The sequence below is a fragment of the Oncorhynchus keta genome, chromosome 26, assembly GCF_023373465.1.
Source record: "Oncorhynchus keta strain PuntledgeMale-10-30-2019 chromosome 26, Oket_V2, whole genome shotgun sequence".
NCBI lineage: Eukaryota > Metazoa > Chordata > Actinopteri > Salmoniformes > Salmonidae > Oncorhynchus > Oncorhynchus keta.
Genome location: NC_068446.1, coordinates 4,748,487 through 4,763,702, shown reverse-complemented (window position 1 = coordinate 4,763,702; position 15,216 = coordinate 4,748,487). Strand labels below are relative to the sequence as shown.

The following is a 15,216-nucleotide window of genomic DNA, read 5'->3' as shown; positions in this document are numbered from 1 at the left end:
ACAGATGTTTAACTTGTCAGCTCGAGGATTTGATTTGGCAACCTTTCGGTTACTAGTCTAACACTCTAACCACTAGGCTACTTGCCACCCCTGAACATACAGTGAGTATATACCAAACATTACTTTAGGAACACATTCCAAATATTGAGTTGAAGCCCCCCCCCCTTTTTCCCTCTGAACAATCTCAATTCATCAGGGCAATGTTGACTCCAATGCTTCCCACAGTTGTGTCAAGTTGTCTGGATGTCCTTTGGGTGGTGGACCGTTCTTGATACACACGGGGATCTGTAGAGTGTGAAAAAACCAAGCAGTGTTGCAGTTCTTGACACAAACCGGTGCGCCCGGTACCTAATAACGTACTCCTTTCAAAGGCACTTAAGTATTTTGTCTTGCCCATTCACCCTCTGAATGTCATACATACACTATCTAAGTGTATGGCTTCAAAATCCTTCTTTAACCTGTCTTTTCCCCTTCATCTACACGAAATTAAGTGGATTTAAGTGAGGGATCATACAAGTCAATGAGGGATCATACAGTAGCTTTCACCTGGTCAGTCAATGTCATACTCAAGGTAGAGAGACTACAACGTCAATCCAAGATGGCAGCATGTCAAGCCATTTGTCTGTGACTAGTAGTTTTTAACCTACTAATAACCTATTAATTTATGGTGGAGCAAATCTACAATTTCCTTGTTGTAGTGCAAACTATTTAGTTTTGCTGGTGTAAAGATTGCGGGTCTCCCTTAACTCAGAAAAGAAAATCAGACTATTTGCACTTCTTTAATTGAAGTTTACCAAAGTAAACCTCTGCTCTGGCTGGCCTGCGTTCTATCCTCAGCTGTCCCTCCGCGTAGTGTCTTGTCCAAGCTGCTCCTCTTCACCTCTCCGCCTGGCTGTCAGAAGCAGCTCAACAATCCCCAACCTGTTCTCTAAATTGACCCCCACACCCAATCTACTCACACACACACACACTCATACACACACCATGTCCCTCTCTCCCGTCAACTTTCCTTGGCCTCTATTTCTTTCTTCTCTCAGGAAAATGACAATTTTCGTGGTATTGCTTTATGCACTGACTTTATTGAACTCTGGAGAAAACACATTGTCGCTGGGTGAGTACATCTGACAATGTGTTCTCCCGTCCATTAGACATGTTGTCTGAGGGAACTCGTTATTTTTCACTCGGTCCTCTCGTCCAAGTGCCAATGCATTTGTACGTGAACAGTACGAACTTGTGTTTTTAAATGACTGTTTTTTTTTGTCTGGAAACGCAATTGTAGAAGTCGCCCCCAGAACTCACTTGTAAAAAAGAGAAGCGGTGCAAGGTTATTAAACGAGGTGCCTCGTTATTGTTATTTTGTTGATATCAGGTAACGTGCAACCTAACCCTGGCCCTGATATGCAATGTCTCCAACCCCCCTCTGATTTTAAATCTAGATCTAGTTTTGGTATTTTTCATTTAAATGTACGCAGCCTGTTGTGTTTTCTGAAACCTGGCTCAGCAAGTCTGTTCTTGATAAGGATATTTAAATAAATTGTTACAATTGTGTATCATACTGATCTAGTTAAGAAAGGTGGGGGTGTGGCTACAGACGGACGGACGACAGACAGACAGACAGACAGACAGACAGACAGACAGACAGACAGACAGACAGACAGACAGACAGACAGACACCGTAGCCAAATAAATTTCAACTCAGTTTTTCACAATTCCTGACATTTAATCCTAGTAAAATATCCCTGTCTTAAGTCAGTTAGGATCACCACTTTATTTTTAAAAAATTGGGCTGTTGTGGAGCAGTGGCTTCTTCCTTGCTGAGCGGCCTTTCAGGTTATGTCCATTATAGGACTCTCTACTGTGGATATAGATACTTTTGTACCTGTCCTTTGCTGTTGTTCCGGGATTGATTTGCACTTTTTGTAACAAAGTACGTTCATCTCTTGGAGACAGAACGAGTCAGAACCAGACTTGTGGAGGTCTATAATTTTTTTTCTGAGGTCTTGGCTGATTTCTTTTGATTTTCCCATGATGTAAAGTAAAGAGGCACTGAGTTTGAAGGTTGGCTTTGAAATACATCCACACGTACACCTCCAAATTATGTCAATAGCCTATCAGAAGCTTCTAAAGCAATGACATCATTTTCTGGAATTTTCCAAGCTGTTTAAAGATACAGTCAACTTAGTGTATGTAAACTTCTGACCCACTGGAATTGTGAAACAGTGAATTATAAGTGAAATAATCTGTCTGTAAACAATTGTTGGAAAAATGACTTGTGTCCTGCACAAAGTAGATGACTACATTTCTTATAAGTGTGGCAAAGTCTGAAACTATTTGTAAACAGTTGGAATTTCTTGCTTTGAATCTTGAGGTTTCAAAGGGCCTCTCTATAACTTTGATTGGCTGTTATAGACCCCCCCTCTGCTCTCTATAACTGTGATTGGCTGTTATTGACCCCCCTCTGCTCTCTATAACTTTGATTGGCTGTTATAGACCCCCCTCTGCTCTCAAGTGATGCATTTTATTATTTGACGCACCTTATGTCTAAACTTATTTACAGTGAAATGATCTTGATTGGTGATCTCAAACGGTGTTGGTTAAAACCGGTGTCTGATGATTTAAAAATGGTTTTGTAATTCTATGAATCTTACCCAGTTGATTAACTCACCCACTCGCCCAAATCTTAAATGCCCAGATAAATCTACCCTGATTGATTTGATATTGACAAATGTTCCACATAAATATTCTGCGGTTGGTGTTTTTTGTAATGATTTAAGTGACTATTGTGCTGTTAGAAATACTAAGATTCCTAAGACAAACCCACGCTTTATTCGTAGGACACATTTTAAGGGTTTTAATGGGCAGGCTTTCTTTCATGATTTGTTTTATTTTGACTGGAGCAAGATTACGCTTATTCCTGATGTGGAAACTGCCTGGAAAGTATTTGCCAAATAGTAAACAAACATCCCACATCCCGCAGGTTCAGAGTGAAAGGGTAATCCATGGGTTTCTGAGCTGTTTTGCGTTATTCACACAGGTAATCTAGCCTGGGCTTAAGCAAGGAAATCATGTTCTGATGCTGATTTGGCTTCTTTTTTAGGCAGTTACCAAACAAGTGTTTTTTCTTCTCAGGAAGGGCAATATTTTATGTCTTTTACCACTGATAACTTGAATGACCTTAGAAGGTTTTGGAAGGCAATTATGTCTATGTCTGGTAACAGTAATGTTCATGAATTACTGTCATGTGTATTGAGTTACTCTGTTGCTGTATATGACAACTGAAATGCTGAATTCATTTAATGTGCACTTTGTATCATCTGGTAGGCTTTGATTCAGTATCCTTTGTCTCTGTACAACCCTGTGTGAATGAACCAGTGAGAGCTGGTCAAATATTTAGCTTTTTGCCATTCTTAGTCTAGGATGTAAGTAAATCCCCGAAATCCTTAGATCAGAGAAAGCCTGCAGGTCCTGATCTTCTTTAAAACTGGCAGCTGATTTTTTTTTTAGCTGAATCACTTACATATCTGTTCAGTTTCACCCTGGAATGTAATGAAATTCCAAAGATCTGGAAATCAGCACTTGTCCTATCACTTTTAAAAGGCAGAGACCCAACTCTTAAATAATTATAGGCCAATCTCAAAGCTGTCACCCCTGGTGAAAATACTTGAAACCCTTGTTAGTGAACAGCTAAAAGTATATACTAACTCTATTTTTTCAATGTACAAATCGGGCTTCAGGAAGAAGCATAGCATAATTACAGCAGTCATGAAGGTTTTAAATTATATCACTGAAGCCCTTGACATAAAACAGCACAGTATCTCACTTTTTATTGATCTCTCTAAGACTTTTGATACACTTGATCATGCTATACTGAGGCAGAGATAGGCGAGTGTAGGTCTTTCGGAGCATGCAGTTGCATGGTTTGCTAACTATCTGTCTGATAGAACTCAGTGCACCCAATTTGATGGGGTCATATATGTTAAATTGTTTGTCTGTAATGGTATGCTCCAGGGCTCTGTACTTGGTCCCCTATTATTCACTATTTATATGAATAATTTAGATAAATTTGCTAAATGTGCAACTTCACTTTTATGCTGATGATACTGTTATTTACTGTTGTGCCTCGTCTCTCACAAAATCTTTCCAGAACTTGCACACTGCTTTTTATACTGTTCAACATACCTTGTGTCAATTGAAGCTTATCCTAAATACTGACAAAACTAAACTAATGGTGTTTTCTAAAGCAAGTAATATACCTCTGAACCTTTCACCTATTACTACCTGTCAGGGCAATGACATTGATACTTTAACCTCATATCTTGGAATTTTAATTGATGACAGCCTTTCTTTTAAATGGCATATTCAACAATTTACAACAAAAAAATTAAGCTTAAATTGGGATTTTATTTTAGGAATATGGCCTGTTTTTCTTTTGAAGCCAAAATGAGGCGAGTTCGGCTACATTAATGCCTATACTAGACTATGGGGATATTTTATATATGAATGCTTCCGTTCAGTGTTTGAAATCAATTGACACCCTTTACCATGGAGCATTGAGAAGTATTTTCAACTGCAAAACTCGAGAGTGGCGTAGCAGTCTAAGGCACTGCATCTCAGTGCAAGAGGCATCACTACAGTGCCTGGTTTGAATCCAGGCTGTATCACATCTGGCTGTGATTGGGAGTCCCATAGGGTAGTGCACAATTGGTCCGGGTTTGGCTGGGGTAGGCTGTCATTGTAAATAAGAATTTGTTCTTAACTAACTTGCCCAGTTAAATAAAGGTAAACCTTATGCACCACTGCACTTTATATACCAGGGTTGGCTGGTCTTCCCTAGTCAATTGTAGGCTCGCTTACTTTTATTTACAAAGCCATTTTGGGTTTACTACTATTTTATATGGGCAGTTTTATTGTTGAAAAATGTGGTGGGTACTGCCTTCGTTAGCAGGACTTTATCCATATTTCCGAACTGAATTCAGTAAAAGGGCTTTTATGTACTCTGCGCCATCGGCTTGGAACGCCTTACAAAATACTTTTAAACTGGAAGAACTTGTCTCGATTGGTGTTTTTAAATGATCGGTGAAGGATTTTGAGGCTAATTCCCTGACCCGTTAGCTGTTTTATGATTTTGTTATACTCTTGTGAATTCTATGTTTTTTAAAACTAAATTTACTAAACTGTAGTTTTTCCATGTCTGTTTATCCATGTCTGTATGTAATTGTGTAATGACTTGGTACTGCCTATCCTGGTGAGGACGCTCTTGAAAAAGAGATTTCAAATCTCAATGAGCCCTTCCTGGTTAAATAAAGGTTTAAAAAAAATGTTTTACTTAAAACTATACAGCTTAATCTATGGATTGTGAATCCATGAAATGGGGTATCAGCCTTCCCAGTTACACCCACAAACACAACTGTTTAGAGTTTACACAAATATTTGTGTCTTAGCTCTTATTGCATTCCTTTTGACTGTGAGAAATTACCTTTCCAGTCAGTCTATTGTGCATATTGCACTCTACAGCCTAACCTATGGATTGTGGACCCATGAAATGGGGTATCAGTCTAAGCAGTTACACAGAACACAACTGTGTACCGTTTACACCAATATTAGCTCTTATTGTGCCCCTTTGGCTTTCCTTCATTCAATGGGGCGTTGTTGTTCTTTCGCCCCTTAAGCATTCAAAGCATCACGGCCGTTTGAGACTGAAAAGCCCTGTACGTACTGACCAGCTATGGGTTGCATGCCCTGTAAAAGGACCCTATCATGCAGAATAGTTGGTTGGAATTTGTTGGTCCCCAGTGCAGTGGTGATGGGTATACTGGTAGCGAGACCATAGACTGCTGGTTATGTATATTTTTTTTTAAATACACAGCTTCTTAAACTAGTAGGCTAATTCCACAGCCAACCCGATACTAGTAGTGTCATTTTGGTTGTGAAGTGCATCAGCAGCATAAAGAACACCAGCAAGGGGGCCCTCATCAGTGTGAGTTTGTGTGTGAACGACCAGTATCTTTGATGAGGAGCCAGGAGCTCTACAGGGCTATGCCCATCAACGGGGCTCTGGCAAAGAACTCACCTCCAGCCTCTTGCCTGCTCTCCAACAGTCATCGATGGGGATAACAGATCAAGGCTAGGCTTAGTCTGACCTTTTTAGTCTGACCTTCAACATAGTATATGTTTGTGTGTCAGATATTACCTATCCCTAACTACCATTGGTAATAGAATAATGACCTGTGTGTGTGTTTACAGATGCATGCAGACCTGGCACTCAACAACACATCCACAATGAGGTGTTTACTAATAATATAGTACCGCACAAATGTCCAGTAATAGCAACACCTTTTTCATTCAATGTGTCACTGATGAACTCTGCCTCCACTACGTATTTCTTCAGATGGACTGGAGATGCTTTTGCCAGATGGCAGCCTCAGTCGTTTGATGTGGAGACCGTAATTGGGTAGGTTTTATCTGACCTGTTCAAACTTCAACATACAGTGGTTCCTCATTGTAAAGTTTGGAGATTATGCTGTGGGATTTAGAGGTCATTTGTGGTTTAGTACGTTACCCTGCGTCACTGCGTCATTGCTCCAGACCACCACAAGGGGGAGTTAGAGCACTGATTATGCGTTTGGAAGCTGTATCACATCTGGCCGTGATTGGGAGTCCCATAAGGCGGCGCACAATCATCTGGGTTTGGCCGGGGTAAGCCGTCATTGTAAATAAGAATATGTTCTTAACTGACTTGCATAGTTAAATCAAATATATATAATATGTCTTACAGAGCCTTTCCGTAAGTCCACTCAAGTTTCTTCAACTGCCTTCTGTGATGATAGCGATATTGTGCGGTGACGCCAGCACAACCATCAGTGAATCGATGGCTTGAATAGTCTCGCTGGAAATGGAATACAATGTAAAAATGTGCAGCATACAGTAAAGACCAGCAGTCAATTTATTTAAGCGTTATTTTTAGTACTATTAGGCCTACTTTACAGTGTTGTAGCCTTCTGTACCTGTTCATTTTCCTGGGCGTTCGGCTTAACACAGACGAATAACACTTTCTGTGACCATAATCTCCAAGTCGAACAGTATTTTACCGACATGTTTAATTATTCAAGGCTTCTTCTTCTCTCTGTGCTGGAATTCTTTTAAGAATGCTTACTGGAACACCCACAGTTATCCAATTGTTATAATAGGATTTGAAGCAAAAGCTTACCCGTGTGTGGTCAACTATTTCAGCACTGTTTCACACTGCTCTGAGACAAGCATGGGGACTGGTCTTGATAAATCCATTTTTATTTTCACTGAATCCCCGTTTGAGTATTGGTTAGCCGACAATTAGGGTGTGGAAACGGTTACGTTGTACAGTGCCATATTTTCCTGACGGAAATCCTGAGGGTTTTGTTTTTTGTTTTTCTTGGAATAGAAATACCATCAAATGAATTAAGCTAAATATCTTAAACTCAATCCCATATACTATGTTCTTACAAAAAAGGTTTTAAATTCTCTAGCACAGCCAATATTAAAAAGAGAAATGCTGCTCAAAGATGCCCTCTGGTGGTCAAACTAGCACTAACCAGCATTAATGGCAACAATTGTTGACACTTAAATAAGATGCCATTGAGTTATGCGGCAGCCCACAAGGTGTGCTGCAGTATGACACAACTTTTAAAGGAAGAAGTACCTGTTTGTGTATCAGATAGTACCTATCCTAACTGCCATTGGTAATATAACTTTGACTGTGTTCACAGAAACATGTATTGAGCCAGCACACGGAGACTTACAAGATGATATGACGACTGACAGACTGACCGGGCTTGGTACTGATGTCTCTGAATGGAGAGAGTCCTGGCCCTGGCATACATTTTTTACTATACACAACATTTACTTGTATTGTCTTTTTTATTATTGAATTAACACTTTTGTAAATGTTTAAAAAAATGAAAACAGAAATACCTTATTTACACACAGTACCAGTCGAAAGTGTGGACACACCTACTCTTTCAAGGGTTTTTCATTATTTGTACTTTTTTCTACATTGTAGAATAATAATGTCTGAAAATAATAATGGACTGTCGAAATTCCACAAATTAACAAGGCACACCAGTTAATTGAAATGTATTCCAGGTGACTACCTCATGATGCTGGTTGAGAAAATGCCAAGAGTGTACAAAGCTGTCATCAAGGCAACGGGTGGCTATTTTGAAGAATCTCAAATATAAAATATGTATTGATTTGTTTAACACTTTTGTTGGTTACTACATGACTCCATATGTGTTATTTCATAGTTTTGATGTCTTCACTAATATTCTACAATATAGTAAAAATAAAAACTTTTGACAAGTACTGTATATTGTTTGGCTGTATGCACTTTTAGATATAGGCCTATCGCAAATGTGTATTGTCACCATCTTTATTGCAAAAATAAATACAAGTACAAACATATCTTTAAGCTACATATTATTTTGTTTGAGAAGGTTTGAATTCTAAGCAACCTGCATACACGCAGTTTGAAGTACAATACCAATATAGCGACTGTTGTAGGTAAACGCTGTGTGCTGGAAAACCTTGGTAGAGCATGGGTGGAATAGGCATTGTGATGCTCATGTGAATTTCCCTTTTCCGTTTCAGACCAATGGGAACTTCTCACATAGTAGCATGTGTTAAAAACAAAACAAAACGAACACACAGGCTACCATATTATACAGTAACACTAATGTCACATACCCAATCATTACATTCAGTGTGTTTGAGAGGTTGGCTGCTGTTCCTCTCTCAGCCAATCAAACACCCACACTCTTGATCAATGATTGGCTGTTGGGCTAACTTCTTGTCTCCCGTTTTGCCTTGGCTAATGCCAGTATCCATATGTCTTCATTGTACATCCTTAGGCTCCATAAGATTACTATGATTATTGTATGGAATCTGAGAGCTCCTGACTTGTACAGTTTGTCCTAAAGCAGCAAAAAAAATACAGCATTATTAGTCTTCTTTGTCGTCCTCTCTGATCCAGCAATAGAGTCCCTCTTCTACACATTTAATAATGTGTGTTTGTACTGTATGTATTAGCTCACTAAGTCCCGTCTCTGCTCTGTCGCCTTCTGTTCTAACAGCACTATTGGAAGACAGAGACATATGTCATTTAAATGAGGCATTTGAAGAGTTACACTTCAAATACCATTTAATCTCCGGGACGGGCAAAGTAATGAGAGAATTGGTCCTATTGCCAATAAATGTCCTCCAACCAATGTATGTAATTCAATACTCATCACAGAGAGATATTTCCCTCTTGGTTCAGGGAGGATGACTTCATATTTTATATGAACCATAAATGCTTTCTATTTTCCCTCAAACACAATTTCACAGTTCCCTGTTGATGTGCTGGTTGGTGTCTACTCTGCAAAGCTAGATAAAACAAATTAGCATTCAACACTTGATTTTGTCATCTGTTTCTCAAAATTCTCCCCAATGCCACCTCGGGTTTATCCCCAATGTCTCCATTATCGCAGGTGATTTGGGTATCCTCCCGGTCCTATACCTCATTGATCATCTCTGTTCACAACCCACCACCTCTGCCTCCCCAGTACGTCAACATTTACCCATCCCCACCAAAATCATACTATAATCCCCACAGAAATCTGACATTTATTTAAGCCTCCATTCTTCTAGTCACCCATGTGGTTTAGTGAGGCTCTGGCCTGTCGTTAACACTCCCATCACAGCCTGACCGTAGCCATCATAAGGTTATAATAAGGTTATGTCTACTCTTCGGATCTACTGTGGTATTTACTGTACACACGTGCATGCATGGATGCACATTCACACACAATCATCCTACTTAAGCTACATGGAGAACATGAGCAGCTCTTTTGTGAAACACCAAGGTTGTTCAAACGAACACAGTAATTAGCATGAATCTGGCTACACTACGCAGACAGACTAGATGACAAGCATTGATCAAACACAGCGCGATCAATGGAGCTATTCTTCATTCCTATGATTATGGGTAATTCAATATGATTTTAACGTCATAACGGGTTGTAGTTCCAGACAGTAGTTCATTAGTCTGGTCTAAATCAAATCAAAATGTTATGTCACGTGCTTTGTAAACAAAATGTGCAGACTAACAGGGAAATGCTTACCCAGCTAGCATGTAACGTTCTGAGAACCATATGTTTCTTAGAGTTGGGTGAGAGCGTGGTTGTCCAATGTCCTTTGTTTTACAGCCCATTATTTAGCAGATACCCAGCAAGCACATAACGTTCTGAGAACCATATGTTTCTTAGAGCTTGGTGAGAGCTATGTTATTTTACATATAACCTCACCACATTGTTCTGGGAATGGTGCACAATAGTTGCTTGGCTTTGGAACATTTTCAGCATATTTTAGGAACTTTCACAAAAACAATGTTATTTTCTTGGTATACTTTTACAGAAAGTTTCCTAAAAGTTGAAACATGTTTACATTTAATTACATTTTTGGTAATGTTCTATGAACGTTCTCCAACTAGTTTGACATTGGGAATGTTGTCAAATATTTCAGAGAACGTTGTGAAACAAAGTTCTTCTGTGGACATTTCAGTACTTTTCAGCATAACGTTTTCTGCAGATTTCCTCATGGTTGTACAGTATTTAAAGTCATGTTCTCAGAACTTTAAGAAAACGTTCCATAAAAAACCACAAGAAAAAATGTGTAACGTAAAAAGAAAAGACCTTTTGTTGCTTACTGGGAGCAGCCTGTCAGGAAATCCAGGATCAAGGTGCAGAGGGAGGTGCTCAGTCTGTGTCCATAGCTTGGTGATGAGCTTGGAGGGGACTACGGTGCTGAATGCTGAGCTGTAGTCAATGAACAGCATTCTTACATAGGTATTCTCTTTGTCCAGGTGGGTGAGGGCAGTGTGGAGTGCAATAGAGATTGCATTATCTGCGGCTCTGTTGGTCAATATGCAAACTGGAGTGGGTGCAGGGTGTCTGGGAAGATAGTATTGATGTGAGCCATGATCAGCCTTTCAAAGCATTTCATGGCTATAGAAGTGAGTGCTACTGGGTGATAGTTATTTAGGCAGTTATTTAGTAATTAGGCCCAGTGGTCCCCAGTTAGCTCTAATCTGGTGTGGAAGACAGTGTGTTGTTTTTAATGATTTTGTTTTAAGCATTTCCCCAAACCAGTCCTAACCTTAACCACTCTGAATTAATACCTAAACGGTTAACATTTGGGTTGTTTTTATTTTAACCCTGTAACCACACAGAATGAACTCTGTAACCATGCGGAACTAATGCATCAAAAATGGATGTTCATCCATAATATGTACAATTTAGAAGGGAACCTATTAGATTTAGATCTGGTTGGATATGGGACTGCTGTGGCGGTCACATTACAGGCTATGTCAAACATATTGTTTCTGGTGGAGTATGATTCAGATGTAAGATCCATATTGACCCTACATTCCTATAGAGAGAAACAAAGGGTTCTGGTGACAGAGATACAACTTGGTGGTTGAGGTTCAATGCATCTCAGTGACCACAGCACCACAGAAGAAGAAGTATAAAATGTGTGGAGAATAGTGAAAAATGTGTTGTTTGTCTTTTTACAATTGACTGTAGTTTACTATTCCTCTTCATGATTTATGTTATATATATATATATATATTTTTTTTTTAAGGTGACAGTTAAACCTGTACAGGTGTTTTTAGAGACCCCTTTGGCAAAAATGCTTGCTTTCTTTCTAGATTTGAACACGATATCGCTGAAACCCCAACTGTTATTTTAGTAGCCGCTGGGATGACGAATGTCTGTGCTGAGATTTTGTGGCTGTGTTATCTAGTGGAAACCGAACAGAGTTGGGACATTTTGGACTGGGGATAGGGTTGCCAACTTCCTCACTACCAAATGAGGTACAAAAGGTGGTGTGGCAGTGCCACGGGTATGGTGTCATATTCTTATTCAATTGGAAAGGAAAAATATTTTGAAATTCCATTTAGTCTATAGCTTTACTTAAACTGTATTATGTAAACTTATGTGAATTAACCTCAAAATAAATGAAATCACAATTTGGACCTTTACAGCAAAAAAAAAAAACATAAAACAGTTCAAATGCAAAAGAGTAAAATAAAAAAAAAAGAGTCTCTCACCAAGTCTACTTTTTCCAATTATATTTTTTGCTGCTCTTGACTGATTGAAGCAGTCCTCTGTCCTCTTGCATAGCCAGAGAGAAGTCCTTACATGACAAGTCACAGTTCACATTTTTGATCAGCTCTGTGCCGCATCTGTTTCTTGAGTCTGGCCGTTTAATCGTCATCAGAGAGAAACTCCTCTCCACAAAGACATTTGAGCCTGGCACACTGAGGACAAACAATGAGACAATTTGACAATCCAGAACATGTTGATCAAGTTGGCTTTTCCTAGGTTTTGGAAAACTGCCACCCACTTTTCACAGGTGGATTTTGTGGTATCCTGTCTGGCTTTCTGTATTTCCTCCCGGCACAAAACTACGTAGAGTTGGTCCATACTGGCTGTCTCGGTCATTTTGAGGGCAACCACAACCTGCTCCAGGTCAGTGAAGGAGAGCTCCTTGTAGAGGCCGGTCAGTTTCAGTTTTCCATGACATTTTCTGGTGAGAAATCAAACCACTTGTCTGTAATGACAAGTGTCATAGAACTTAAGTGCTGTTGCTGCTTGGACCTTTGTGCTGACAATTGTTTGTCCATCAGCTGCTTGGTCTGGTATCCAAAAACAAACGGTCCTGTTTCCGCTGAAGCATCTTCATTTTGAACTTTTAGATTTCCTCGTAAATCTAACCGATGTGAAACGGCTAGCTAGTTAGCGGTGGTGCGCGCTAATAGCGTTTCAATCAGTGACGCCACTCGCTCTGAGACCTTGAATTAGTTGTTCCCCTTGCTCTGCAAGGGCCGTGGCTTTTGTGGAACGATGGGTAACGATGCTTCGTGGGAGGCAGTTGTCGATGTGTGCAGAGGGTCCCTGGTTCGAGCCCAGGTTTGGGCGAGGGGAGGGACGGAAGCTATACTGTTACATAAACATCTGATGCAGAGCGTTGTTTCCTCCAGCTTTTTTATGAGTTAGTCAAAAACACACCCCCACGTTGTGGAAAAAGCACAGATAAATCTCAGCAGCTTCTGTTTTTTTTCTTCATACAAATACTCTTCAGTACCACAGGACAGGTCTCCAAGGGACCTGAAGTATGAAGTAAGAGCTGACCAGCTTTGCAGGAGACGATCAACAGCTGGATGAAGAGAGACCAGCCAGGTGAAAATTGGGGGAGGGACACAAATAGCTTTGCATGTGTGGCTCCTTACCAATCAGTATGGCAAAAATAAGCTCAGAGGGCCTTAGAAATAATCTTTGCAGAGAGAGAAGCTAATATGGAAGGAGCATCTTCCACTTTGGAAGATGAAGAATTTCCCAAAAGTGAGGATCATGCCACTGTCAATTCAGAGCCTGACAGTGATTTGAAAGGAGGGTGAGAATGAGCCTCAACCAGCCCCAGGACCAGCCCGTCAGCAGCCAACCCCAGGACCAGACCGTCAGCAACCAGCTCATCAGCAGAGAAATGCAAAAATGTGGTACTCATGTCAAAAAACAGAAATCATAATGGATTACAATGCCACAAAAGGAGGGACAATTTAGAGAAGCTGGTGACTGGGTACCGATGCAAAAGAGAGAACCCTACGCTGGCCACTTGTGATATTCTTCCACATCATGGACATCTCAGCTTACAACACGTTTGTCATCTGGATGGCGTTGAACCCAGGTTGGAACAGAGGGAAGCTCCAGAGGAGACGGCTCTTTCTCGAGGAGCTGGGAAAGGCATTGGTAAGACCTCAAATCCAGAGGAGACAACATATCCCAAGGACCCCAGCTTCTGCAGCCATCGTGAAGAGGATGCTGGTGCCCCATCCGCCCGACCCATAGAACTAACAACTCCAATACCAGAAGTGTGAGTGATGTTTCATGTGTGTGTGTCTGAATCTCCTACCTTGGCCTGCTGTAACTATATATGTGAGTGAGTGAGATGTTTGTAAAATTCCTCAACTAAGTGTTTTTCATTCTAAGATTACAGCCGGTAGCAACAAGAAGAAGCGCTGCGATGTGTGTGGACCCAAGAAGGACAGGAAGACACAGTACACATGCATCAAGTGCAAGAAATACATGTGTATAGACCGGCCTTAATTTGTGTTCAATGGGGCTCATTTATCATTTCCATAAAATAGTGTCAAATTTGTCCTTCCAATTTGTTCATTTCAAAGCAATAAACGTCAATAGTGAACCTTTTACATGTATTTGTTTCAGATAATCAAGACATGGTGGAATAAATCATGTTTATACATTTTATTTTAAAAAACAAAGAGGTTTTATTGATAAATGTGATCCAGCAGAGGTAAATGTTAACCATTTATGTCTATATTGCTTGTAATTGATTTAAAAAAAAACATGAGCACCACACACGGATTAAGAAATGAAGAATTAAAAAATGGGATTAAGTCATGCCTTTCATTAAAACAGCAGAAAACAAAATCATTCAGCCGACATTCATACCGCTGGGAGTCGGGAAGCGAGTACAGGGACTAATAATAAAAAACACAGGGAACTAAACAAGAAACACGAGTAGAGTAGAGTGAATCAGAAAACAATAAGGCCTCGGGGAAGAACCAAAGGGACATATATAGGGAATGTAATCAGTGATGGAGTCCAGGTGAGTCTGATGAGGCACGTAATGATGGTGAGGTGTGCGTAATAAGTAGTGACATATATAGGGAATGTAATCAGTGATGGAGTCCAGGTGAGTCTGATGAGGCACGTAATGATGGTGAGGTGTGTGTAATAAGGAGTGACATATATAGGGAATGTAATCAGTGATGGAGTCCAGGTGAGTCTGATGAGGCACGTAATGATGGTGAGGTGTGGAGCGTAGTCTGATAAGGAGCAGCCTGGTGACTTCGAGCGCCGGAGTGGGAGTGTGACGTGACAGAGTCTATATGAATGCATTTGTCTTTGTATTGAAGCCAATAGACTCAGTTCATCATAGCACACTGCTTTATTATGGGCGAAGAGATCAGCACACGTCACTGCATTCTATATCAGAAAGTAGGCTGGCCCCCTTTGCAATTCCATAGATTGATGCATTGCACTCTGTTTATAAAGCCCTCCTGCATTAACAATGAAGTACGGCGGAAGTTAACTTAGACGTACCAATACTCGGTCTCGAGAG

The 15,216-nt window shown here is 40.2% G+C and overlaps 1 protein-coding gene across 1 annotated transcript in view; it reads left to right on the top strand.

Moving 5' to 3' along the window:
- Positions 1 to 15,216, top strand: part of LOC118358852 (cAMP-specific 3',5'-cyclic phosphodiesterase 4B-like) — a 280,803-nt gene that overhangs the window by 24,574 nt on the left and 241,013 nt on the right. The gene's annotated exons all lie outside the window — the stretch shown is intronic.